We start from the raw sequence: 26,255 nt of genomic DNA, 5'->3' as shown, positions 1-26,255 counted from the left end.
GAATGCTATTCCTCTCTCACCTCTCAACAAGTCGTGCACGAGATGCAAGCTCTCAAGGTGCTTGAAGAAACCTCTCATGACTCTCGCAATCGTGCTCTTGGAATGGCAAAAGGTTCCAATCTTGCCTTGGTGGTCAACTCCGGTGAAGAAGTGATTCCTCAAGAATCTTATAGGGCATCGTGGAGTATGTCCTATCCGGAAGATTTGCAATGCCACTACCATGATCACATGGCCTTCCATGCAAAATCCTTTTGGGTTGATCCCTCCAAGGCCAAGGAAGACAACATCAAGCGGAACAACAAAAGTGGTTTCACTAGCTTTGGTCCAAAGACAAGATCTTGCTACAATTGTGATGACAAGCGCCACTTCATTGCCGAATGCCCCTATGAAAATAGAGAGCTTCATAATGGAAGGCTCATTCCCAAGGACAAGAGCAAGGACACCAAGGGCAAGTATTCAAAAGCCCCCAACAAGAAGTTCTACAACAACAAGACCAAGAAGGGCAAGAGGCCCTCAAGAGTTGTGCTAGTAACAAGGGAAGAATATTCATCCGATGAAGTTGAAAGTTCTAGTGGTGATGAAGATGAAGAAAGCTCAAAGGAATTGGCCGCCATCGTCACCACCAACATACCCTCTTCATCTCTCTTTGAATCTCCCAATGAGAACCCTCCTATCAAGAATGCACATTGCTTCATGGCAAGGTCCTCCTTGGACACATCCATCGTGCTATCAACTCAAGAAGAGTATACCTCCGGAGATGATGATGTTGATGATGAAGAAGATGCATCCTCCAATGGATTGGTCGCTCTTGCCTCCCTCTCCACTAACTCTTCATCACCAAGTGAATCCCCCAATGAGGTCATCCTTGTGGAGGAAGAAAGTTGCCTCATGGCTAAATCCTCCGAGGTATCATCTCCCAACCCCTCTATTCCTAACATATCTAGTGAACTAGGGGTTGATGATGCTAGTCTAAAAGTGAAACAAGAAATGCTAGATTTTGATGATTTCATTCTCAACCTACAAGGTAACACTAAAAAGCATGTTTCAAACCTCATGATTCGTTTAGCTCAACAAAGTGCTATGCTTGAGAAAAAGGGTCAAATAGAGAGAGAAGACTCTCTCGAAATCCATGCTCTTAAAAATGCTCTTGAGGAATGTCAAGAAACCATAGCTTCTCTTGAAGAGAGGTTAGAAAATATTGAAGAGCCTCAAGATAAAATTAACAAGCTCACTAAAGCTAGAGATCTTGCTAGGGCTAAGAATAAAGTGTTTACAAAGGAAAAGGCCCAATTTGGGGTTGATCATGAGAAACTTGTGAAGGATCTAGATGAACTAGACAAAGCTCACAAAGCTTTGAAGAGTGAATACACTCTCCTATCCAAGTCGTTTGAGCAACTTCAAATTAGGCTTGCTACATATGATGTGCCTAGTTCCTCTACTCCTCTATGTGATCATGCAAATATTGTTGAGGAAAATGCTAGGTTGAAGGATGAACTTGCTAAGGCCTCCTCTCCCCAAAGTAACCTTTCTTTGGATGATCTTTTGAGTAAGCAAAGATCAAACAATGGGAAGGAGGGCCTTGGTTTTAATGCCAAGGCAAAGAAGGCAAACAAGCAAAAGGCCAAGCCCGCACAAGAAAAGAAGAAAGACGTCACCAATGGTGAAGCCTCCAAGGGCAAAACCATGAATGATGATGATGCGGGAATTGCTAACCCTCACTATGTTTTATTTAAAGATTATTATGGTGATGTTTATGCTAAATATGTTGGCCCATATGATGGTTATGTTGCTTGGTCTATTTGGGTCCCAAAGACCCTTGTTGCTAACAAAAGAGGACCCATTGCAAAATGGGTACCTAAATCCAAGAATTGATCTCATGTAGGACTATGCCGCCGGAGGTTCAAAATGGGTACTTGATAGTGGATGTACAAGTCATATGACCGGCGGCAAGAACCTCGTCAAGGAGTTGAGGCCTAACATTAATGATATCACCGTCTCCTTTGGCGATAATTCTACATCCGAGGTATTGGGTTTTGGCAAGGTTGTGGTTGCACACAACATTACTCTTGTGGATGTCATGCTTGTCAAAACCCTTGGTTACAATTTGCTTTCCGTTTCCGCCCTTGGCAAGATGGGTTTCGCCGTCTTTATTGATAATGATATTGTGGTCCTCTTGTGGAGCAAGACTCTAAAAGTCGCTTTCGTTGGGTATCGCGAACACAACTTGTATGTGGTGGACTTTTCGGGGACCACCACGTCAAGTGCGATGTGCCTATTCGGAAAGGCGGACGTGGGTTGGTTGTGGCATCGCCGCCTAGCCCATGTCAACATGAGAACTTTGCAAAGTCTTCACAAGGGGAACCATATTGTGGGACTAATGGAAAATGTGTCTTTTGCCAAAGATCGTGTTTGTAGGGCTTGTGTTGAAGGCAAAATGCATGACTCTCCGCATCCAAGCAAGACCATTATCTCTTCCAAGAGGATCTTGGAGCTCCTTCATGTGGATCTCTTTGGTCCCGTTACTCATGCAAGTCTTGGTGCGAAGAAACATTGCTTGGTGATTGTCGATGACTACTCAAGATACACTTGGGTCTACTTTCTCAAGACGAAAGATGAGACTCAACAAATATTCATTGACTTTGCTACCGAGGTGCAACGCCAACACAACCTCCTCATTATGGCAATAAGAAGTGACAACGGCTCCGAGTTCAAGAACTACACACTCAATGATTTTCTTAGTGATGAGGGGATTCGTCATCAATATTCCGCTGCTTACACCCCTCAACAAAATGGTGTTGCGGAGAGGAAGAACCGGACTCTTATGGATATGGCAAGGTCTATGATGGCGGAGTATAAATCCCGCTATAACTTTTGGGCCGAAGCCATCTCCACCGCTTGTCACTCCTCCAACCGGCTCTATCTCCGCAAGGGCTTGAACAAGACTCCATATGAAATACTCACCGGAACAAGCCTAATATCTCATACTTCAAGGTGTTCGGGTGTAAGTGTTTCTACAAAATCAAAGGAGTTCGTTTATCTAAATTCGCTCCTAAAGCTTTGGAGGGTATATTTGTTGGTTACGGTGCCGAATCTCACACTTATAGAATCTTTGATGTATCCTCCGGGATTATCATTGAATCTTGTAGTGTGAAGTTCGAAGAAAATGATGGCTCCCAAGTGGGGCAAGTTGATGTTTGTGCAGGTGATGAAATACCTCAAGATGCCATAGTAAGAATGGGTGTGGGATTTTTCCGCCCCATTGAGGGACACGGTGTGGCGTCTCGGGAAGAACTATGCTCTACCACGGTGGAGCCCTCATCTTCTCAACATCAACAAACCCCATCAAGTGAAGCAAATGATGCACCAACCCAAGAACAAGAACAAAACCCTCCCTCTAGTGTGCAAGATCAAGGACAAGATCAAGGTCAAGATCAACCAAGAATTCATGATGGTTCCGACGAGTATCCATTTGATATTTGCTCCGCACCAAATGATGTCCAAGATCAAGCACATGATGTTGAGCAACCCCAAGTAATTGAGGAAGCTCAAGTTGAAGGTCAAGACGGGGACCCAAATGATCAAGTTGATCAAGTGACACCTCCAAGGCCTAGAAAGACCAAGGAGGAGATCGAGGCCCGTCGTCTAGCAAGAAGAGATAGGAACCTCGAGCTTCGTGGACACACTCATGACAAGGTTCTTGGTGATGTAAGGGCAAAGGTTTCCACAAGAAGGCAATTGGCGAACTTTAGCCATCATCATGCTTATATCTCCTTAGTGGAACCCAAGAAAGTATTTGAAGCCCTTGAAGATTCGGATTGGTTGGAAGCTATGCATGAAGAACTCAACAACTTCAAGCGCAACAAAGTGTGGACTCTAGTAAAGAAGCCTAAGGAGTGCCGCAATGTTATAGGCACTAAATGGATTTTCAAGAACAAGCAAGATGAGTTTGGAAATGTTGTGAGGAACAAGGCAAGATTGGTGGCTCAAGGGTTCTCTCAAGTTGAGGGTATTGACTTTGGAGAAACCTATGCTCCCGTGGCTCGCCTTGAGTCCATCCGTATCCTTCTTGCTTATGCTTCGCATCATAACTTTAAGTTACAACAAATGGATGTGAAAAGTGCTTTTCTTAATGGTCCTTTGCATGAAGAGGTTTATGTTAAGCAACCCCCGGGTTCGAGGATCTCAACTTTCCTAACCATGTCTACAAGCTTGATAAAGCACTTTATGGTCTCAAACAAGCTCCTAGAGCTTGGTACGAGCACCTTAAGGAATTGTTGGTAGACCGTGGGTTTGATGTTGGGCTAATCGACCCCACTCTTTTTACTAAGAGGGTCAATGGGGAGCTTTTCGTTTGCCAATTATATGTTGATGATATTATATTTGGATCTACTAACAAAGCTTTCAATGATGAATTCTCAAAGCTTATGACCGATAGGTTTGAGATGTCTATGATGGGAGAGATGAAGTTCTTCCTTGGGTTTGAGATCAAGCAATTGAGGGAAGGAACCTTCATCAACCAAGCAAAATATCTCCAAGACATGCTCAAGAGGTTCAAGATGACCGAGATGAAGGGTGTGGCCACTCCTATGGTTACCAAATGTCATCTTGCACTAGATCCCAATGGTAAAGAGGTGGATCAAAAGGTATATCGCTCCATGATTGGATCCTTGCTTTACCTTTGTGCATCTAGACCGGACATAGTGTTGAGTGTTGGTGTGTGTGCAAGGTATCAAGCTTCTCCTAAAGAGAGCCACATGATGGCTCTCAAAAGAATCTTTCGATATTTGGTTGATACCCCAAGATATGGTATTTGGTACCCCAAAGGCTCAAGTTTTATTCTCAATGGTTATACCGATGCGGATTGGGCGGGTGACAAGGATGATAGGAAATCAACTTCCGGGGCTTGCCAATTCCTTGGTAGGTCCTTGGTATGTTGGTCTTCTAAGAAGCAAAATTGTATATCTCTCTCCACCGCCGAAGCCGAATATGTTGCCGCCGCAAGTGGATGCACTCAATTGTTATGGATGAGGCAAACTTTAAAGGAATACGGTGTCATTTGTGACAAAGTGCCTCTATTATGTGACAATGAAAGTGCCATCAAGATTGCCTATAATCCGGTGCAACATTCAAGAACGAAGCATATTGAGATCCGGAATCATTTCATTAGGGATCATGTTGCCCGGGGTGATATTGAGCTTATCTATGTTCCTACCAAAGATCAACTTGCCGATATATTCACGAAGCCTCTTGATGAAGCAAGGTTCTCTTATTTGAGGAATGAGCTAAATATCATTGATTCAAGGAGTATAGCTTGACCATCTTGCAAACACACTTTCGTCTCAAAACTTTATTTGGTTTAGATGTGGGCATGGAAATAGGGGGAGTGCGGTTTAAATTATTGAGCTATCCCTCCCCCATAATGCCAACATTAAGAAATCATTCTCTTTATATCATATGTTGATATGTGAGCTTCAATGATGAGTAGTGGCTTGGACCCAAGATATATCTTCGCGGTGCCATGCCACAACACTCATATATGGTGGTCTAGGCCACCACACTCTTCTTTGTGAAGAGTTGGAGTTATTTGGATCTTATTGCCTCTTATTTGACAACTCCATGTTCTTATGGGAAATCACTCAAGTTTGGCCTTATTTGCTCATATCTTGCAAACTTGAGTGATCATGTACCATTAACAGTTTGAACCCTCTAAACCTAAGCCTACTCTCTCCAATAAGCCACTTCCATCTTGCTCATTTGTCATGTTTGGTAAAAACTTGGAGTTTGAGGTTTCTCGGTCGGATGATCTAGGTTGCCCCATCTTATTGGTAAATATGCATCTCATATGTGGCGTGATAGTTTATTGCATCACATATGGTTTCGCAAATATCCAACTAAAGATAGGCTGGATTTACGGTATTCTGGAATCTTCCAGAACACCGGATAATCCGCCCCCCTGGCGCCCCGGAATATCCGGCCGGGCCGGATTATCCGCCTCACTATGGGCCGGATTATCCGGCCTGGGCGTTTTGCGGGAAGACTAAGGGAGGCCGCGGGGTGAACGGTTGGCACTCCAATCAGTTCCCCCACGCGCCCCCTTCTTCCTCCTCAAGCCGCCGGAGTTCCTCCTCCTCGCCGGAGTCGCTCCGTCCGCCCCTCTCGGAGTTCTTGGGTGGATCGGGTGGATCTCCTCCCTAGCTACCTTCTCCTCCAAGCGGTTTCCACAATGGATGTGGGTATGATTCACAATCTCTATCCCTAGATGTTGTGTTTTATATGTGCTATTTTCTTGGTGGAATTGGTGTCTAGTTGTTCCAAATCGTGTGTAGTGTACTCCTCTTGCATGCTATGAGGCCGATCTAGTCTTAGACATGTTTTTGATTGGAAATACTGCACATCTCGAAGGGCCGGATTATCCGCCCCCGAGCCGGCCGGATTATCCGGCCAGGCCGGATTATCCGCCCCGTGGGACCCCGGATTATCCGGCCCGGAGCTTCATCGCCGCTGCAGTTTGCTTCAATCTATCATGTCTAGATTTGTACCGACTTATTTGCATGCTTCTCGAGTATATTACCATATCTTACATGACTCATGAGCATTACCTTTCCTTTGCTACCCGCCTTTGCTTCTCACGGTGGTGCTTCTCGGGTGGTCGGAGACGCTCAAGGCATGATCGATCAAGTGACGAGTTTGCAACCAATGCACCTCGCAAGTCCGTCTCCTCAAGGCGGAAGAACAAGGGAGAGAGGGAGAACTACAAGGCCATGGACCCAGTGTCCTATTCCGCTATTCGCATGAAGAACTCGGTATGAAGATGTCCCAAGGGATGAAGAGATTGAGGGCAGGAGATACCGGTGCATTGAGCAGGAATTCATCTACAAGGACATCTATGAGCCCATGAAGAATCTGAGACCCATGCAAGCTATTGATGTGGACATTCTGGCTGAAAACAATCACTTTGAAGATGCCATCTGGGTAGCCGGAAGGTTGGGTTTGCATGATATCATGAAGATTCAATGTGACTATAGCCCAGTTTTGGTGAAGCAATTCTTTGCCACTTTGGCAATCAAGAAAGATGAGGAACACACTTTGGAATGGATGACTGGCTCCTCCCACTGCAGTGCCACTCTACGCCAATTTGCTGGTTTTCTTGGAGTTCCTGTTGAGGGGGGTCGTCGTCTTCATGGACCACAACCGATAGATAAGAATGCTCTTGCGCAGCTCTATACCTCAGCAGGGAAAATTGGTTATACTAAGGGGCTGCTTCCCATTTACAATCAGCTGCTTCGGTTCTTTCGGTCAACCATTTGCCCAAGTGGTGGTAACAATGATGCTCTCCGGGGAGTCCTTGTGAACCTTATGCACCTCAGCTATAAGTGTGCTCGTGATGGAAATGAGGAACGGAACTTCACTCTTGATATCATGGATTTTATCTTCCATGAGATCCATGATGCCATGGTCTCCCGGACCTCCATACCCTATGCTCCCTACATCCAGCTTCTCATCAACAACATCGTGGCTGTGGTTGGTGAAGATTTGAGTGGGTACCCGTTGGTGACGCACCATGTCAAGAAGGCCTACAAGGTTAAGCCGCCTCTTCGACTGTTCCTCGCTCCCGACTCCTTCATGGGAGATGCTCGTTCTAGTGGTTTTGCTCCTGCTCGTCATCATGATGTCCCAGCTATGAGGAAGCAAGTGACCCGGCTTAGTTGGTTCCAGCGCCATATCCTTTGCATGAACATTGAGATCCATAAGGAGAACTATGCAGCTAGCCGAGAGCGCTCTGAGATTAAGCATACTCAGGCGGTTATTCTTCACAAGCTTAGTGGTGATCAAGGACCCCCGCCTCAGCCTCCAGCTCACCAGGGTTACAGTGGTTGGCACTCAGCGACAGGTTCCATGGAGTGATCTTGATGATTGCCTTCAAAGGTCCAACACCTCTCGCCGCTCTCCGGATGCACCTGACACTGATGAGGAAGAAGAAGAAGAGGAAGTGCCATACGAGTCCGATGATGATGATGCCTCCGAGTGATTCTCATGGGACGTGTAGCATCGCGCTTGTCCCCTTTTTGGCGTCTCGATGCCAAAGGGGGAGAAGTGTTCTATTAGGATTCTCGGGGATTTGCATGGTTTGGGCACAAGCATATGCGTTTATCATTCTTATATTGCTTGTGTTCCCCTTTTAGTTGAACTATTTGGTTTGTTTGTGTGCCGTTCAAAACTATGTGCTATGTGGTGTGAGACATTGTTATGGTTTTCGGATTTCTATTTGTTGAGATCAAGGATATTACATTGTGTGTGATGCTATATCTCCGCATTATATATCTACACATGGGTATGATTTCTTGCTTCCTATCTCAACTTCATATGTGTCAATGTCTTTTGTTAGAGCTCATGTTGGATATCTCTTGTGTTGAGGCACCATACTCCTATGTGTTGTGTATTTGTATTCAAATGCAAATTACTTATATGCACACATGTAGGGGGAGTGCCTCTATGTCTTGCCATCATGCTTGTCTCTATTGTGATTCCTTGGCAAATCCGTATATTGTCATCAAACACCAAAAAGGGGGAGATTGAAAGAACATCTCTTGCATTATGTTTTGTGTGTTTGATGTCAATATATGTGATACACTAATGTTTGATTAAGTGGTACAGGGATTACATAGTTTCTTATTTGCGTGTGTTGGACTTGGTCGGTCTGTCAAAAGTTAACAGGAAAAGTTTGGTCAGGCCGGATAATCCGGGCCGGATATTCTTGAAATATCCGGCCCCCTGATTTTGGCTAAGTCTTCGAGGGAAAGCAGCGCAGTAGGGGGGCCGGACATTTGCCCGGATAATGTCCCGGTATTGTACCGGGGCCGGATTATCCGGGCCGGATATTTTGGAAATATCCGGCCCCTCGTTTTTGGCTAAGGACTGGAAGAAATGTGAATCAGTACATGGGCCGGATAATTGGCCGGACAATGTCACGCTTTTGTTCTGGAGGCCGGATTATCCGGGGGGGCGGATTATCCGGCCCCTACTTAGACCGGATTATCCGGCCCCCCGGAAGCAAGCAACGGCTCAATTTCGAGAGGGGTATAAATACCCCCTTCTTCTACCTTGGTTGCTTGCTCAATCATTACACAAGAAATCTGCCAAGCCACCTCCATTAGAGCCACCTCAAGAAAGTCAAGATTTGCAAGATCTCCTTCCTCCCCCAACCAAAGCTCTTGATCTTTGGAGATTCGAAGGAGAAGACACCGATCTACATCCTCACCGAAGCGTTCTTCATTTCCCCTCTCTTGTTTGAGGGATCTCATGCTAGTGTTCCTATTTGGTTCCCTAGTTGATTTGTTGTTGATGTGTTGTTGTTGATTGTTGTATTGTTACAGATTTGGGAGCCTCCAATTTGGTTGTGGATGTGTGCCCCAAGAACTTTGTAAAGGCCCGGTTTCCGCCTCGAGGAAATCCCTTAGTGGAAGTGGGCTAGGCCTTCGTGGCGTTGCTCACAGGAGATCCGAGTGAAGCCTTCGTGGCTGTTGGTTTGGCTTGCGTAGCAACCACACTCCTCCAAACGTAGACGTACCTTCTTGCAAAGGAAGGGAACTACGGGAATCATCTCCGTGTCATCGCGTGCTACACTCTCGGTTACCTCTATCCCACTCTATCTACTATTGCGTAGCTATACCTTGCTTAGTTGATATCCTTGTCATATAGGTAAATTCACTTAGTTGCATATCTAGAGAATTTACCTTTCGTGTCAAGCCTAATTTGAAAAAGAACTAAAAATTGGTTAGCACCTATTCACCCCCCCCCCTCTAGGTGCGGCATACGATCCTTTCATAGGTCAGGTGGCACGCCCTTGCACCAGCATCGGACGTGCGTGCCGAGGCTTTGCGGGCCGTCGCTCGGAGGGACCAGGGCCAGCCGCAGTCCTGGGAGATTCCCGGCTCTACTGTGTTGCCCGTCGCTGCCCGCCGGTGGGTTTCTGACCGCAACAATAGGTTATAGATAATAACGGAAGTAAACTGCCAAAATTACCAACCAAGAACTCAGATTCCAACCTTCCCTAGCGTCCCTGCTGTTAATGTTGGATATTCTAATAAGTGGTTCGCATGATCAATCCCTAGGAAAAATAACATTGACAAGTTAGTCTACGATAATACAAAGACCGGACATGCACGCAGCAATAACTATACAAGGCGTGCGACAGGAGCATTCATGGAAAAAAAATAGCTATAAGCTAAAGACGAGGTATAAGAGCAAGCAGATTGGAAATGCACATAGCATGATTATAAAAGCAGTGTGAGAATAGCAGGCACGAGAAAACAGCTAGCGGCTAGTGGTGAGCTAATGACGTGGTATAAGAACAACCAGATTGGAAATGCCCATAGCATGACTATAAAAGGAATAGCATGCAGTACAAAAACAGTTGGCAGCAAATGAATGGGTATAAGGCTATAAATATGTGGATGCACACAGGTGTCAGTAGAATGAACAGGATGGTAGCGACCGAATAATGCTTTTGTACTGTACAATATTTAAACGAACTTCGTGCGGAGTAACACATCAAGAAAGTTAATGGCATATGAGATATGCAAATAACTACACAAAACATGGCTAAAGAAACACCGCGATCTAACGGGCCAGCGTACTAACCAAGCTGCGGCGGGGTGGACGGGGGCGGCAACTTGCATTCCAGCGGCGGTGAACGCGGGAGACGATGAGTCGACCCTGTTTCAGTAGAAGCGGGCGTTAGTGAAGCAGATATGGTTGGATGGCAAGGGATTCGGTGAAGTTGATACAGCCGCTGCGCCGAGGTAGTCGGTGGAATAGATCGGCTTCTGTGGAGAGGGGGGCCGCGGTGAAGTAGACCCGGCTCCGTTGGAGAGGATCCGGTGCGTCGACAGGAAAGGCGTTGATTGCTACGCTGTGGATGAGGTCGGCGGTGAAGCAGATCCGTCGGTGGCGAGGTCGGCGGTGAAGTAGATCCGTCGGTGGCGAGGTCGGCGGTGAAGCAGATCCGTCGGTGGCGAGGTCGGCGGTGAAGCAGATCCGTCGGTGGCGAGGTCGGCGGTGAAGCAGATCCGTCGGTGGCGAGGGCGGCGGGGGAGCGGATCAGGTGGGTGGACAGCCAACACGATAAGGCTAGGCTGTGGAGGAGTATGCCGGCGGCGAAGCAGATCTAGTATTGTAGAGAGTCAGAGCTTTGGCGTGTGAGAGTATTTTTGAGCTAATGGGGCGAATGGTTGGTGGGTGGGTGTGGGCCTGTGGGGAGGGTTCGGGATCTAGGCAAGATATTTCATTGTTACCGAATGAGCACTCCATGGTCGGTGGGTTGTAGCTTCCGGACCAGGGTTAAAAGGGTAAAACTGGTCACGGGATTTTCGAATGGATGCGGCGGGATGATTTGGCGCGCGGCCGAAATTTTCAGTTTCAAGCTACGAGCAGAACGACAAAAATAATGTTCTTCCCAGGGAGCTCTCATTTCTTCATCTTCTCTTTCTCTCTCGAGTCTCTCCCACTCCCCCGGCTCCTCTCCCCCTTCTCTCCGGCGGCCTCGCCGGCCGGAGACGAGGCCGACTTCTCTCTGTATATCGTACACCCTCCGAACTAAATTAATTGATTCAACTTTCCTTAGACGTGTATGTATCTAGAGTAAAGACATGTGTGGATACATCCATATTTAGATAAGCAAAGTTGAGTCAGCTAATTTGGATCCGAGGGAGTTAGTGTTGTTGTAAGCTTAGATCCAGTGTTTCCCATGAGCAGAATGGCGCAATGGAGTCGAGGATCTCGTCATCGGCTTCAGATCCGGCCTATGGTGAATCACGGCGGATCTTGCCGGCCAAACCTCGATCCGGTGCCATCAAGGTGATGGCGCTAACGGTGAGGCTTGCTTTGGTCGGTGCTTCGGATCTAGCCAACGGGGAAGTCAAGCCGCTAACGTTCACAAGCTCGGGGCATACGACGGCGTCATCCGTCTTGCCCGTGAACATCTTGGCCTTTCGGCGGCCCTTCTCAGAGCCAATATGCCGTTGCTGAGGCCATTCTTCTCCTTCGTCCTAGCGACCACCGGCGACACCGTCCCAAGTGGTGCGTCCCAGGCGACGGAGTTGCTGGAAAGGATGCGGAGCAGAGATCTGATGTGCGGTCCAGAAGGACTCGATTGATTTTCTTCTATAAGTTTTGGGGTCCTTTTTGTAAAGTTGCAGGTCCTATTAGTTATTGTCTAGTTATTTTGGACCTCTATGTAATTTCTTGGACTAGTTTCCATTTGCACTGATAAACTTGAATTTTGACAAGTTCACGGGGAAAAAAATCCTTTACACATATGGCCTATCATGTATGAACATTCTTGAGATTTAAACTATATGTAATGGTCAGCACTTGCGCAAGGGGCTCGTCTAGTGCGCACTAGTTTCCATTAGAACCGATAAATTTGAATCTTGACAAGTTCTTGGAAGAAAAAATTGATTCACATATAGCCTATCATGTATGAACATTATTGGGATTCAAACTATACATAGATGGCCAACACGTGTGCAAGGGGGTCCTCTAATGTGCACTAGTTTCCATTAGCACTGATAAATTTGATTCTTTACAAGTTCTCAGAAAAAAATTGCTTCACACATATGCCCTATCATGTATGAACATTATTGGGATTCATATTATATATAGATGGCAAACACTTGTGCAAGGGGGTCCTCTAATTCTTGGGGATTTCAATCTCTCTCTCTCGATCAATCGTTGGTGGCCAGAACAACACACATATGCATGCACTTTATGCGCAAAGGCGCGGGTGCCTCTAATAATTCATGTGTGTGCGTATATTTGAACATATTCTTGGGGATTTCAATCTCTATCTCTCGAGCTATATATCGTTGGTGGCCAAAAAACACACATATATACGCATGCACTTTATGCGCAAAGGCGCGGGTGCCTCTAATAATGTGTGTGCGCACTCGATCGATGATCCCTAAACCTTAAACCATAAAACCCTAAAACCCTAATCCCTAATACCTAAACACCCTAAACACTAAACCCTAAACACTAAACCCTATACCCTAAACCCTAAACCCTAAACACTAAACCCTAAAACCTAAACACTAAACCCTAAACCCTAAACCCTAGACCCTAAACCCTAATTAACCCTAACCCTAACCCTAAAACCCTAGCTAGATAACCCTAAACCCTAAACCCTAATTAAACCCTACATATATATATAGGCCAACGACACTTAATTGCGCATCAAGCAGGCGACCAACTAATTAGCGCTGATAAATTAATTAACTTGAATTTTGACAAGTTCTCTCGAATGAAAACACATTTGATTAATAGTTGCCTCATAATATATATAAAATTAGTGTGCATGCGCGCATGGCATACCTTGCACATATCATTCGTGCATATATTTCAATATATATTTGAACATATTCTTAGGGATATATATATTTCAATCTCTCTCTCGATCTACATATCGTTGGAGGCCAAAAAACACACTTATATATGCATGCACTTTATGCGCAAAGGCGCGAGTGCCTCTAATAATGTGTGTGTGCACTCGATCGATGATCCCCAAACCTTAAACCCTAAAACCCTAATCCCTAATCCCTAATTAAACCCTAAACATACACCCTAAACACCCTAAACACTAAACCCTAAACCCTAGACCCTAAACCCTAGACCCTAAACCATAAACCCTAAACCCTAAACACTAAACCCTAACCCTAACCCCTAGCTAACCCTAAACCCTAATTAAACCCTACATATATAGGCCAACGACACTTAATTGCGCGGGTGCCTCTAATAATGTGTGTGCGCACTCGATCGATGATCCCTAAACCTTAAACCATAAAACCCTAAAACCCTAATCTCCCTAATCCCTAAACACCCTTAACACCCTAAACACTAAACCCTAAACCCTAAACCCTGAACCCTGAACCCTAAACCCTAAACACTAAACCCTAAACCTTTGGCCTAGACCCTAAACCCTGATTAACCCTGACCCTGACCCTAACCCCTAGGTAGCTAATTAACCCTAAACCCTAATTAAACCCTACATATATATATATATAGGCCAACGACACTTAATTGCCCATCAAGCAGGCGACCAACTAATTAGCGCTGATAAATTAATTAACTTGATTTTTGACAAGTTCTCTCGAATGAAAACACATTTGATTAAGTTGCCTCATAATATATATACAATTAGTGTGCATGCGCGCATGACATACCTTGCACATATCATTCGTGCATATATTTCAATATATATTTGAACATATTCTTGGGGATATGTATATATTTCAATCTCTCTCTCGATCTATGTATCGTTGGTGGCCAAGACACACACTTATATATGCATGCACTTTATGCGCAAAGGCAAGGGTGCCTCTAATAATGTGTGTGTGCACTCGATCGATGATCCCTAAACCTTAAACCCTAAAACCTTAATCCCTAATCCCTAATTAAACCCTAAACATACACCCTAAACACCCTAAACACTAAACCCTAAATCCTAGACCCTAAACCCTAAACACTAAACCCTAAACCCTAAACACTAAACGTACACTAAACCCTAGACCCTAAACCCTAATTAACCCTAACCCTAACCCTACCCTAGCTAGGTGTAGCTAACCCTAAACCCTGACCCCTAATTAAACCCTACATATATATATAGGCCAACGACACTTAATTGCGCATCAAGCAGGCGACCAACTAATTAGCGCTGATAAATTAATTAACTTGAATTTTGACAAGTTCTCGAATGAAAAACACGTACATTTGATTAAGTTGCCTCAATATATATATATATAATTAGTGTGCATGCGCGCATGGCATATATACCTTGCATATCATTCGTGCATATATTTCAATATATATTTGAACATATTCTTGGGGATATATATATATATTTCAATCTCTCTCTCTCGATCTATATATCGTTGGTGGCCAAGAAACACACTTATATATATACGCATGCACTTTATGCGCAAAGGCGCGGTGCCTCTAATAATTAATGTGTGTGTGCACTCGATCGATGATCCCTAAACCTTAAACCCTAAAACCCTAATCCCTAATCCCTAATTATACCCTAAACGTACACCGGCCCTAAACATCCTAAACACTAAACCCTAAACCCTAGACCCTAAACCCTAAACACTACACCCTAAACCCTAAACACTAAACCCTAAACCCTAACCCTAGACCCTAAACCCTAATTAACCCTAACCCTAACCCTAAAACCCTAGCTAGATAACCCTAAACCCTAAACCCTAATTAAACCCTACATATATATATATATAGGCCAACGACACACTTAATTGCGCATCAAGCAGGTGACCAACTAATTAGCGCTGATAAATTAATTAACTTGAATTTCGACAAGTTCTCTCGAATGAAAACACATTTGATTAAGTTGCCTTATAATATATATACAATTAGTGTGCATGCGCGCATGGCATACCTTGCACATATCATTCGTGCATATATTTCAATATATATGTGAACATATTCTTGGGAATATATATATATTTCAATCTCTCTCTCGATCTATATATCGTTGGTGGCCAAAAAACACACTTATATACGCATGCACTTTATGCGCAAAGGCGCGGGTGCCTCTAATAATGTGTGTGTGCACTCGATCGATGATCCCTAAACCTTAAACCCTAAAACCCTAATCCCTAATCCCTAATTAAACCCTAAACATACACCCTAAACACTAAACCCTAAACCCTAGACCCTAAACCCTAAACCTTAAACACTAAACCCTAAACACTAAACCCTAAACCCTAAACACTAAGCGTACACTAAACCCTAGACCCTAAACCCTAATTAACTATAACCCTACCCTAGGTGTAGCTAACCCTAAACCCTAAACCCTAATTAAACCCTACATATATATATAGGCCAACGACACTTAATTGCGCATCAAGTAGGCGACCAACTAATTAGCGCTGATAAATTAATTAACTTGAATTTTGAAAAGTTCTCGAATGAAAAACACGTACATTTGATTAAGTTGCCTCACAATATATATATATATAATTAGTGTGCATGTATGGCCTACCATGCATGCATTCATGCATATATATATTTTAATATATATTTGAACATATTCTTGGAGATTTCAATCTCTCTCTCTCTCGATCTATATATCGTTTGTGGCAAAAAACACAAACATATATACGCATGCACTTTATGCGCAAAAGGCGCGGGTGCCTCTAATATATAATGTGTCTGCGCACTCGATCGATATATGATCCCTAAACCTTAAACCCTAAAACCCTAATCCCTAAACCCTAGCTAAACACCCTAATTAAACACCCTAGACCCTAAACCCTAACCCTAACCCATGCCATACTTAAAACACATAACCCCTAGACCCTAAACACTAAACCCTAAACCATAACCCCTAGCTAACCCTAATCCCTAACAATCCTAAGCCTAATGACCCTAGACCCTAGACCCTAATACCTAAACCCGAACACTAATCCTAAACCCCAAACCCTATAAACCCTAAACCCTAGCTCTAGCTAGCTATATATATATAGGCCCCAAACGACACTTAATTGCACATCACGCTGGCCAGGGGGGCTTCGCGGTCCTCTAAATTAAGTGTGACATTAACCCTAACTAAACCATATATATAACTAACCCGTCCTAGCTAATCAAACCTGGCTACTTAATTAAAACACATAACCCCAAACTATACTAGCTATAACCCGATCTAATAAAAACCTGCTCTCTATATATATAGCTAGCTAGCAAACCATAGATTAACCCCAATTAATATATATGGCCTATATCGATCATGTATGATCGAACATCCCTGAGATTCATTCATTAATTAATTATATAATTAGCGCTAATAAATTAATTAACTTGAATATATTGACAAGTTCTCGAATGAAAACACACACTTTGATGAAGTTGCCTCACAATATATATATATATATATATATATATATATATATATATATATATATATATATATATATATATATATATATATATATAGGGTCACACTATTTTGAAACCGGTGCTCAGAATATTATTCTGAGCATCACCAGCCGTATAAGAGACGCGATCCGTTGAATTGAAGAAAAAAAGAGCCAACCTTCCCCATCTCACTGGGTCGCACATAATACCCTCCCCGCCCGACTAACTCGTCCCCAACCTTCTTCCATCCCGATTCCACGTCGGTACCTGTGGGATTCAACCACCGCCCGATCTGTTTCCTCCATCGCCGGCGACCCCCCGCGCTCCAGCCCTCCAGCTACTCGCTAGCCCCCGCCGTCGCTCCTCACCATCGCGCCGCCTCCGCCTGGTGACTGCAGTCGCGGGCTCCCTGAAAACCGCCGCGGCCACCGCCTACCCCTGCAACCGGAGCAGCTGCTGCCTCCCCTAGCCCAGCCGCCCGACCTTAGCAGCGCCGCCGCCGGCCTCCCCTAGCGCGACCGCCTTACCTCCCCTGTGCCGCAGATGAGCCCGCCCCCAGCGTCGCTTGCTGGCCTCTCCCAGCGCCGCCACCACGGACGCTCGCGCGTCGCCGGAGCGAGTCCCACCAATGACCAGGACCGTGTTGTACATCACCGCCGTCGACCTGTATTACCAGCATCCCTGACCTGAGGCCGAAGCCCCTGTTCCCGTCCTGCCGCCCTAGACCCTGCCTCCTCCTCCCAATGTCATGCTGGTGCATCAAGAATTCACGCCGCCCCTGTTCCCATCCTGCACGGAGCTCGATCTGGGATTAGGGAGACAACGGCAAGTCAGCGACATGGCCACCCGGCTCAGACCTGTTTTCTCTGTATCTCACATTTTCAGTCGGCAGTACAGGCAAGTAGAAGAAGGAAGTGTTAATGCTCGATAAAAGGATGCAGACATTTGATCGTCTTCGGGCAGTACAAGTTTGGGTAAACGCGAATTTGAAAAAAGTTCACAAATAGTACAAAAGGAGTATGGTGACACAATGATGAATATCTAAAAATAAATGGCAAACAATTGTAGGCCAGATTAATAAATTATTTGGGCAATGAAATTGTCATTCCGAAAAAAGACAATTCAACGCTAGGAATTCCAAGAATTTGGTACGGCGAAGTACTAGAAATTAGTGCTGAGAAGTAGAAGAATTCGCTACAAGGAAGTACACCTCCCCCTCGAAAAAAATCTAAAATAAATAACTCCTGTAAATGTATGCCCATGATAGATTAAAAATGAATCCCAAAGTTCGCATACTCTAAATAGTGTAGTATGTATTATTTGTATCGGCAGTGTGGTTCACACCACGAGGTACAAACAAAATTTTAATTCTCTTGTCAAATATCCTCTTTCATTTGCAGCTACAATTTGGGAAATCTAAAACACTAATTTGATCCGGCTTTTATGTAGTGTTCATCACATACTCCATTTTATGGCTACAAGAAATATTTTATTTATCTTAATTTGGTCTGCCAAATACTACCTCTGTACTTATTTAATCGACGCACACGTCACTACTAACAAAGCTAGGCCCTGTGCAATTTCGCGTCAATTTAATCGGACCGGAGGGAGTACATAATAGTCATTTTGAGATGATATGATGAACACTACAGAGTTCAGGGTGGGGCGAAGGAGATGGCCTCACAATCGTCCAAGAGACCGCCCAGCTCTCTGGATTTTTTCTATGCGCTAGGCAGTACATGTAAGTTCAGTAGAAAAGTCCAACCACACGGTGGCAGTAAGTGCGAGTGCCATGTTTTTGATTATGGAGAGGCCATGAATGGATTGGATTTTCTATTAGTCTGTTTTTGAATATGGAGAGGGCACCAATGATGGATTTTGCAGCGTTTGAATCTCTGCCGCCCCAGTTGCTACATGGATCATCGCCAAACCCGTGGATCATTTTCTGATGTTTTCTGAACCATTGTGTTCTGCATTTTTGTTTTGACACAACGTTGGAGTACTAGTTCCTCTAGTTACACGAAAAGTTCAATGTTCTTGTGCCAGAAGAGAAATCTTACAGTAACAAGCAGTGCAGTTGAACATTAGCAGAAAATATAGCCATTTCGCATGTGTTAGCAGTAAAAAATATGTTAACAGAGGCAGCACACTTCTTGGTTAGCGGAATTAGGGATGATTTTCCGGCGTCATGTATTTACGCCTCGTATGATTGAGTTTATTTGTACGTATTGGTATGTTTTGAACCGCCTTCATTCTTCTACTTTTTTTCTTGTTAGCTTAGTTCATATCTGCATTGACCTGAACTTTCGACCAACATCGCTCTAAACTTTTAATGAACATTGTTCTGTACTTTGTTTGATCAAAAGGTAGTTTCTTTTATATTATACACTTCTGAATTTTTGTACCTGAACTTCGATGTGATATAGTGTTATATTTCTGAGAGTTGTTGATTTGAACTTCCCTATGATGCCATAGAGCTTGACATACCGTCGCAGCAGCCTGCTGATGGAAGCCAACTGGTAACTGGTACATGCAACAAGCCAGCCGGAGGATGTCCTCCAGCAACTGGAGTGCGGAGCCAGCAGGAGGACGCACAAGGCTATTGCCCTGCGTAAAGCTTTCCTGAACCATGAGCGCCTTGTCCCAGCAATACAGTGAATTTCCACCACCTGCTGCTATAACACAGAGAAAAATCAAAGCTCATTGGCTGTGTTCTGACTTGCTTGTTTGGATTGATTTGTTGTTGCTGCAATACTTGAATGAAGGTCCTAGTTTCAGTTAAAAACATGTTTCTTGCTTGAACCCTTCTGTCACACAACAGCTCTGCCCATGTCTAGCCGCGACCGTCAGCTTGCTTCTCTTGCCGTCGACCCGGTACTCCCAGGCAGCAGCATCTCCTGTTTCTATCTATTACAGGACAAGGTGGGGCGGTGCAATTGTTTTTTAAGTGGAAGTACAATCGTGTTTATTTTTTGATATAAAGTAAGTACAATTCTTGAGCCTTGTAAGTGCAAAAATTTACATACAATCAAATTGCTTGTTTACACCGGATAGTATGCAACAAGTGTTTTGTGCAAGATGGAGGTGGGCTGCTCAAGATGAGGGGACATATGACCAATTAGATGGTTGTGCGCGAGACGGCGAGCGCATCTACCGCGCGAGTGCTTCTACTTGCGAGACGGCGAGATGTTGCAAATAGGCATCGATTCAGTAAAGACCATGTTTTTAGCCTGCCGAGGTTGGCAGTACAAGACCAAGATTGATTGTAGTACATCTTTTTGCATTACACTTTTTGTAACAATTGAAGGATTGAACAATTGAAGCACATGGTCATTAAAAAATAATAGAAAAATATCCGATATTTTTGTCAAGAGAAGTACAAAGAAATGATTAGTTTTGAAAAGTACATGGTCCATCTTGTAATACATTTAAAATAGTGAAAACACCTAATTTTATCTCATGAGAAGTACAAGATGTCATTACAATAAGTACAAGCGATAACTACGGGAAGAACAAATGGTCTGTTTAGGCAGTGCAAAAAGGAAAACCGTCCCAAATAACTTCATGTAACTACGTCGGGAATTTCAAAGATTAGGATCCTGAAAGTGCAGAGTCTCCGGAGTTGAGTGTAGGGTAAATTTAAAATTATCATTTCCAAAATACACATGTTTAGTTTTTGTAAAACACACTAGTTTCAAAATATTATCGGAAGTAAAACCACGAAAGCCACGAAGTACAAGGGAATATCGCTCGAGGTACATATACTTTGTTTTTAATAACATTTTTTCAGATCGTCCGTCACTTCATCATTCCAACGAAACAATAATCACTCAATTCGGAGGTTGGGTTGTTGGTCAAATAATTTATATACGAAAAAGTTGTGCCTTGATGACACATTTCCAACGATGTAGCATTTTCATAGTTTCAATATGCCATTTTTAGGAGTGCGGTAAAAAATCCCATCATCCACGGGGAATTTGAAATACTTGACGCTGAGAAGTAGAACCATGCAACACGCGCAGTACACCCACTTAAATATAGGAAGTATATTTAAACCGACGAAATCCAAATGTATAAAAACAAAATAATCTCTTCATCCGCGTTAAAACACTTGACACTGAGCAGTACACCCACTTAATATAGTAAGTACATGAAAAATGAAAAAAATTCTATTGTGCAAAAAAAATCCCGTCATCCGTGACTAACTTAAAATACTTGATAATGGAAAGTACAACCATTCGACATGAGGAGTACAAACACTTAATATAGGAACTACAAGAAAACCGACAAAAATCCAAATGAAGAAAAAATAAAATAATCGCGTCATCCGCGAGAAATTTCAAATACTTGACGATGAGATGTACAACTATTCGACATGAGCAGTACAAGCACTTATTATAGGAAGTACAAGGAAACCGACAAAATCCAAATGTAGTAAAAACGAAATAATCTCGTCACCCCCCGAGATAGTTCAAATAGTTGATGACGATAAGTACAACCATTTGACACGAGCAGTACGAGCACCTATTATAGGAAGTACAAGAAAACTGAAAAAATCCAAATGTAAAAAATCAAAATAATCCCGTCACCCTAGGGGAAGTTTAAATAGTTGACGGAGAGAAGTACAACCATTTGACACCAACAGTACACCAACTTAATATAGGAAGTACAAGAAGACCGAAAAAATCCAAATGTACAAAAACAAAAATAATCCCATCACCCGTAAGGAAGTTCGTATACTTGAAAATGAGAAGTACAACTATTCGACACGAGCAACAAACCCACTTAATATAGGAAGTACAAGAAACCCGATATAGTCCAAATTTAGAAAAAAACAAAATAATCCCATCATCTACGAGGAAGTACGAGCAGTGATTCTGAGAAGTACAGGCGGAGACAACAGTAAGTACAAGCGGTAATTACATGAAGAAAATACCCCCACATAAGTTCACATAGCAACATTCTGAAGTTCAAATATTAAGATCCGGGAAGTGCAAAATCTCTTAAAATAGAATATAGGGACAATCTAACATTATCATTTTGAAGCACACATGCTAGTTTTTGTAAAACACACTAGTATCAAAACATTTCCAGGAAGTACAACCACGAAGGCCAAGCAGTACAAGGACATGTCGTGGGAAGTTCAGATGCGCATGGTTGTGCTGAGCATTTTGTGTGGCCATGGACCTCAAACGAACACCGTACGAGAAACTTATAGTCATTTTACTGAACACTTTCGTCAAACAGCGCCGAGAAGTACAACCGCAATTCCCTAGAAGTGCAAGTTCATGTCGAGGGAAGTTCAATGCTCTGTTTTTACTGGGCGGAAATCTATTGTTCAAATCTCATCGATTTGATCACCAACCACTTCAATCATTGTCACCAAAAGCACTATATGATAGAGTATATGTCTAATTTCATTACCTACAACATTTTACAACAAATCAATGGATCTAATCCATCAAATTCAAGTCGTTATCCCACAAAACATATCGGAAACATGATTTCAGTACTTATCAAATTACTTTTAGACCGTTCGGATTTGGCAAAAATGGTATATACGAAAAAGATGCGCCATTTTGACACCTTTCCAACCGTATATCATTTGCATTTTTTCAATATAACGCATGAAAATCACGGGGAAAATCATTCAGTGCCCGTCACATAAAACGGGCGGACAGTAATTCGAGTTATTTTCTTAAACTGTAAGGAATTAGAGAAAACAATTTGAATAAGAAAGTTGCGCCTAGTCCATAGCTTTCCAACGCCATATCATTTGCATCAATCCGACATACGGTTGAAACAAAACATCCAAATTACTGTCCGCTCGTTTTTTGAGTACGTCCGAATTTTGGTATTTTCAAAATCATTTAAAAACTGTGAGGATTTCAAAAAAACATAAAACATGAAAAAGTTGCGCAATTTCATTATCTTTCCAACGGTATATCATTTGCATAGTTTCGGTAAGCGATTCGAAAATCGAACTAAAAGTTCGTTTTCTAGCCATATAGAAGCGTTTTCGTATTTTCAAAATTAAATTTGAACCGTGCAAAATCTGTGAAAAGTGTGAACATGAAAAAGTTGCGGTTTTTCATTACCTATCCAACGGTATATCATTTGCATAGTTCCGACAAATGGTTGAGAAACTTGATGTATAATTAGTACCTCTGAAGAAAACGGGAAGTTCAGGTAAGTTCGACAGAAAGTTGAACCCTGTTATCCGGGAAGTACAACCTTGTGTCCAGAAAAGTACAAGTCGGTGCTCAGAATATTATTCTGCAACTTGTTGCAGAATACCCAGTTTCCAGAAACCCGGCATACGTTCATCTACCTCGACAAATCCGGCGACCACCGGCGATCCGCCGCTGCCTCCCGGAGAACCCGTTCCCTAGCGCACCCCCCCCCCCGACCCCAGCTCCGCCCCTCCCTCGCCGGCGGTCCCGAATTCCAGGCGGCGCTCGTGGAAAGTCCCGACGGGAGCTACGCGTGGGGCTCTTCCCGGTGGATTACGACGCGTCCACGAGCTACTGCGCGGCGTTTTCCATGGAGAGCCTGCCGTCGCCGCGGTTCCTCTCCTCCATCCGGCAGGTACTCTTCCGCACTGCCGTCCCTGTTAGAGATGCACGTACTCATCCCCTCTCCCTCCCCGTCAGCTCTGGGCAAAATAATTTTCGAGGTGGCTCACGTATCCTCTTGCAGGGAACGAGCGGGTGGCCTACCAGGCCGCGCGAACACGCTCGAACTTGGTGGATCCTTTAGGTGCGTTCCCGATCTGCAGCACTAGCCTATGCAGTACCACGGTTCCTTCCCTTGTTTGTTGGATACAGTTAGCAGCCTTTTTTTCTTTACTTCCAGAGCAAATAAAGTGGTAATCTGCAAGAGGCATGATTAGTATTAGATTGACAGTTCGGTCTTTGCGTTGGGCTCTTATCTTGCTCTGCTCAACTATGGGATAATAATACTTGATCTTGCTAGAGTGAGATCCATGTATGTTGACACTAAACCTTTATAGCCTTCTGTATCTGTAGATTATTTATACATGGATCTGCTCTTGTATCAGTTCAGTTTATTAGCATATGAAAAGTGAGCAAATTCTATATCCTTTTGTTAACAGGAACGCCCTGTGTATGCAATATTCTGAAAATTCTTTTCCGCAAATGTCTTCACAGATCGAGCATTTATGTTTCTTCTTTTCTATGTAGAAGTCTATGCCATACACTGCCACGGTGCTGTTGTGGTCGGCGAGAAGTGGCGGCGGCATGACTCATGAGCGGTGAGTGGACTCCACCGCGTCGTGAGCGGGTTCCCGTGGCTTGTGGCTTGCGGCTTGCTGCTTGGCCTCGTCCGCCAGCGGCACTGGGAGGCTTCGCAGCGGGCTGGCATCGGGTGGGATTCTCGCCGTTCTCGGCAGGCGGTAGGCAGCGTGTAGGTGCGCCGGCCGTCCTCAACGTCAGATTACGGCAGCGATTTTTCTTGCTGCCGGCGGCGGTCCGCGGCCATGGTTTGGATCTTCCTCATCGGTGTGTTTCAGTATTCTTTTCCTTTCCATCAATTTTGTTCAGCAGTTTCTGTAGCCTTGTGGTGAATTGAATAGTAGAGGTTAGTTTAGTCTGTCCAGCACCAACGTTGATCGGTGGAGAAGCAGTAGTAATTTCCTGGGCCAGTCCCCAACCACGTTTGTTGAAGATAAGCAGTGTAGCATATTTTGATTTTTTTCCAAATTGTTTTGTATTTTTCCTGGATTTGTAAGAGGGCAAAGTAGGCTGCGAGCAGGCTGCTCCAGCAATGACCCTAAGATCCAATACTATTTTGTTCGTATCTGTTTGCATTTTCCACAGAAAGATCTTAGCTGTATTTAAGCAATGGCTCTAGGATCAAATCCACTCCATGGATCATAATTGTCAAAACGTGTTAGTATAGGCTCTAGTGATTCATAATTTTGTTATCTTGATCGCCAGACTTTTATGTCCAAGTCAGTCTGATCATAACAAAATAATTGGCTAACTTGTGCCAATTTAACAATTGGCAGGATTCCAGAGTAATAATTACTGATGGTTGTGTTTTCAGTCACAGTTAGGCTTCTTAATTACGGAGGGTTGTGTTTTGAATAAAAATACTTGATCTTGTAATATGGGGACAAACAAAAAAAGATGATTTTTGTACTGTTTTCGTGGTGTCCTGCCCTGTGATATGGCAGCAGTCCGACTTTATTAGGACTTAAGTTCAATGGACTGTATGTATTGTTAAATGCCAACCTACTGTTGTCTTGTCTTTCTGAAATAATTAATATTTAATTTTACCTTCAGTGCTACTGTTGCCAGATGTGAATTTCCATTTCGATTGCAATTGTTGATTGAACTAGGTGCAAATGTCTCAGCTGTGACGTTACCCACATCAAATTTTTTAGGCAAGTGGTGGTTCTTAGTTCAGATGTTATGCAGTAACTAGTCGTAGGTACATTCTTCTACAATGTGCTAGCAGGTTGGCACTCAATTGAAACGGGAAACACTATGTTGTGTAGTTACTTTCTATTAAGGTGTGCACATACTTAAGATGCTAATATAGCCCGAGTAGGAATTGGTAGCGCAGCAGTGATTTACTTTCAGTTAAGTTGTGTAATGCTGCATGCTGTTCAAGGTCAATTTTAGTTTTCGGCGTAATATAGAACATGAAATGTAGGTATGCTCATTAAGTTCAGCATATTTTGTTCAGTAATCCTATTTGCAAACCCTTCAAAGATGAAATTTGTTGTTGTATGGTACTTGCAAATCCGTTTATTATGTTTCCTTCCGTTAAAAAAAGAGCTGGTCTGTAATTTTTAACTAATTCCGTTTGTAGGTCTGGCGTGCAGGGACGGTCAAGAGCAATTTTGTAATCACTCCCTGGTGGCTGTGAGCGGCATCGGCATTGTGCTCAGCTGTGGGCAGCCTCAGCACTACTGTGTGTCCTTCCATTGCGGCGGAGCATGCCTGTGGGTTTTGGCTTAAGGTATGGTGGCCCCTCGTTTCTATTTAGTCACTTCTTTATTCAGAACTAGCAAGGAGGATAAATTCTTAAATGAACTGAAGCATGTGAAACAAAAACCAATGTAAATTTTGATAAATGAATTTTCAAGGCACTGCTCCAAATTACCATGTTATCCATCAGGGAACTACTCTTCTGTTGTTCACAATAGTAGGATATTGTTGTTTTTCCGATCCAGTCCGATAGATTATATTTCCTTTCTGGAAACATCATGCCAATGCTTTCACTTCCAAGGGAAATAATGTTAAGAAGTTAGAAAATACTTGTATTTGAGTCAGATAAATAATAATTGTATCAGCGTAAGA

The 26,255-nt window shown here is 43.6% G+C and overlaps 1 long non-coding RNA gene across 1 annotated transcript; it reads left to right on the top strand.

The window, feature by feature from the left end:
* Positions 1–23,365: 23,365 nt before the first annotated feature.
* Positions 23,366–24,197, top strand: LOC124682346. Its single transcript, XR_006996261.1, has 3 exons — positions 23,366–23,514; positions 23,626–23,685; positions 24,129–24,197. It is a non-coding gene; the product is annotated as an uncharacterized LOC124682346 (long non-coding RNA).
* The last annotated feature ends 2,058 nt before the right edge of the window (positions 24,198–26,255 follow it).

The sequence above is a fragment of the Lolium rigidum genome, unplaced genomic scaffold, assembly GCF_022539505.1.
Source record: "Lolium rigidum isolate FL_2022 unplaced genomic scaffold, APGP_CSIRO_Lrig_0.1 contig_927_1, whole genome shotgun sequence".
Taxonomy (NCBI): Eukaryota; Viridiplantae; Streptophyta; class Magnoliopsida; order Poales; family Poaceae; genus Lolium; species Lolium rigidum.
The sequence above is the reverse complement of the archived record's forward strand: the minus strand, read 5'-3'. Positions and strand labels throughout refer to the sequence as shown.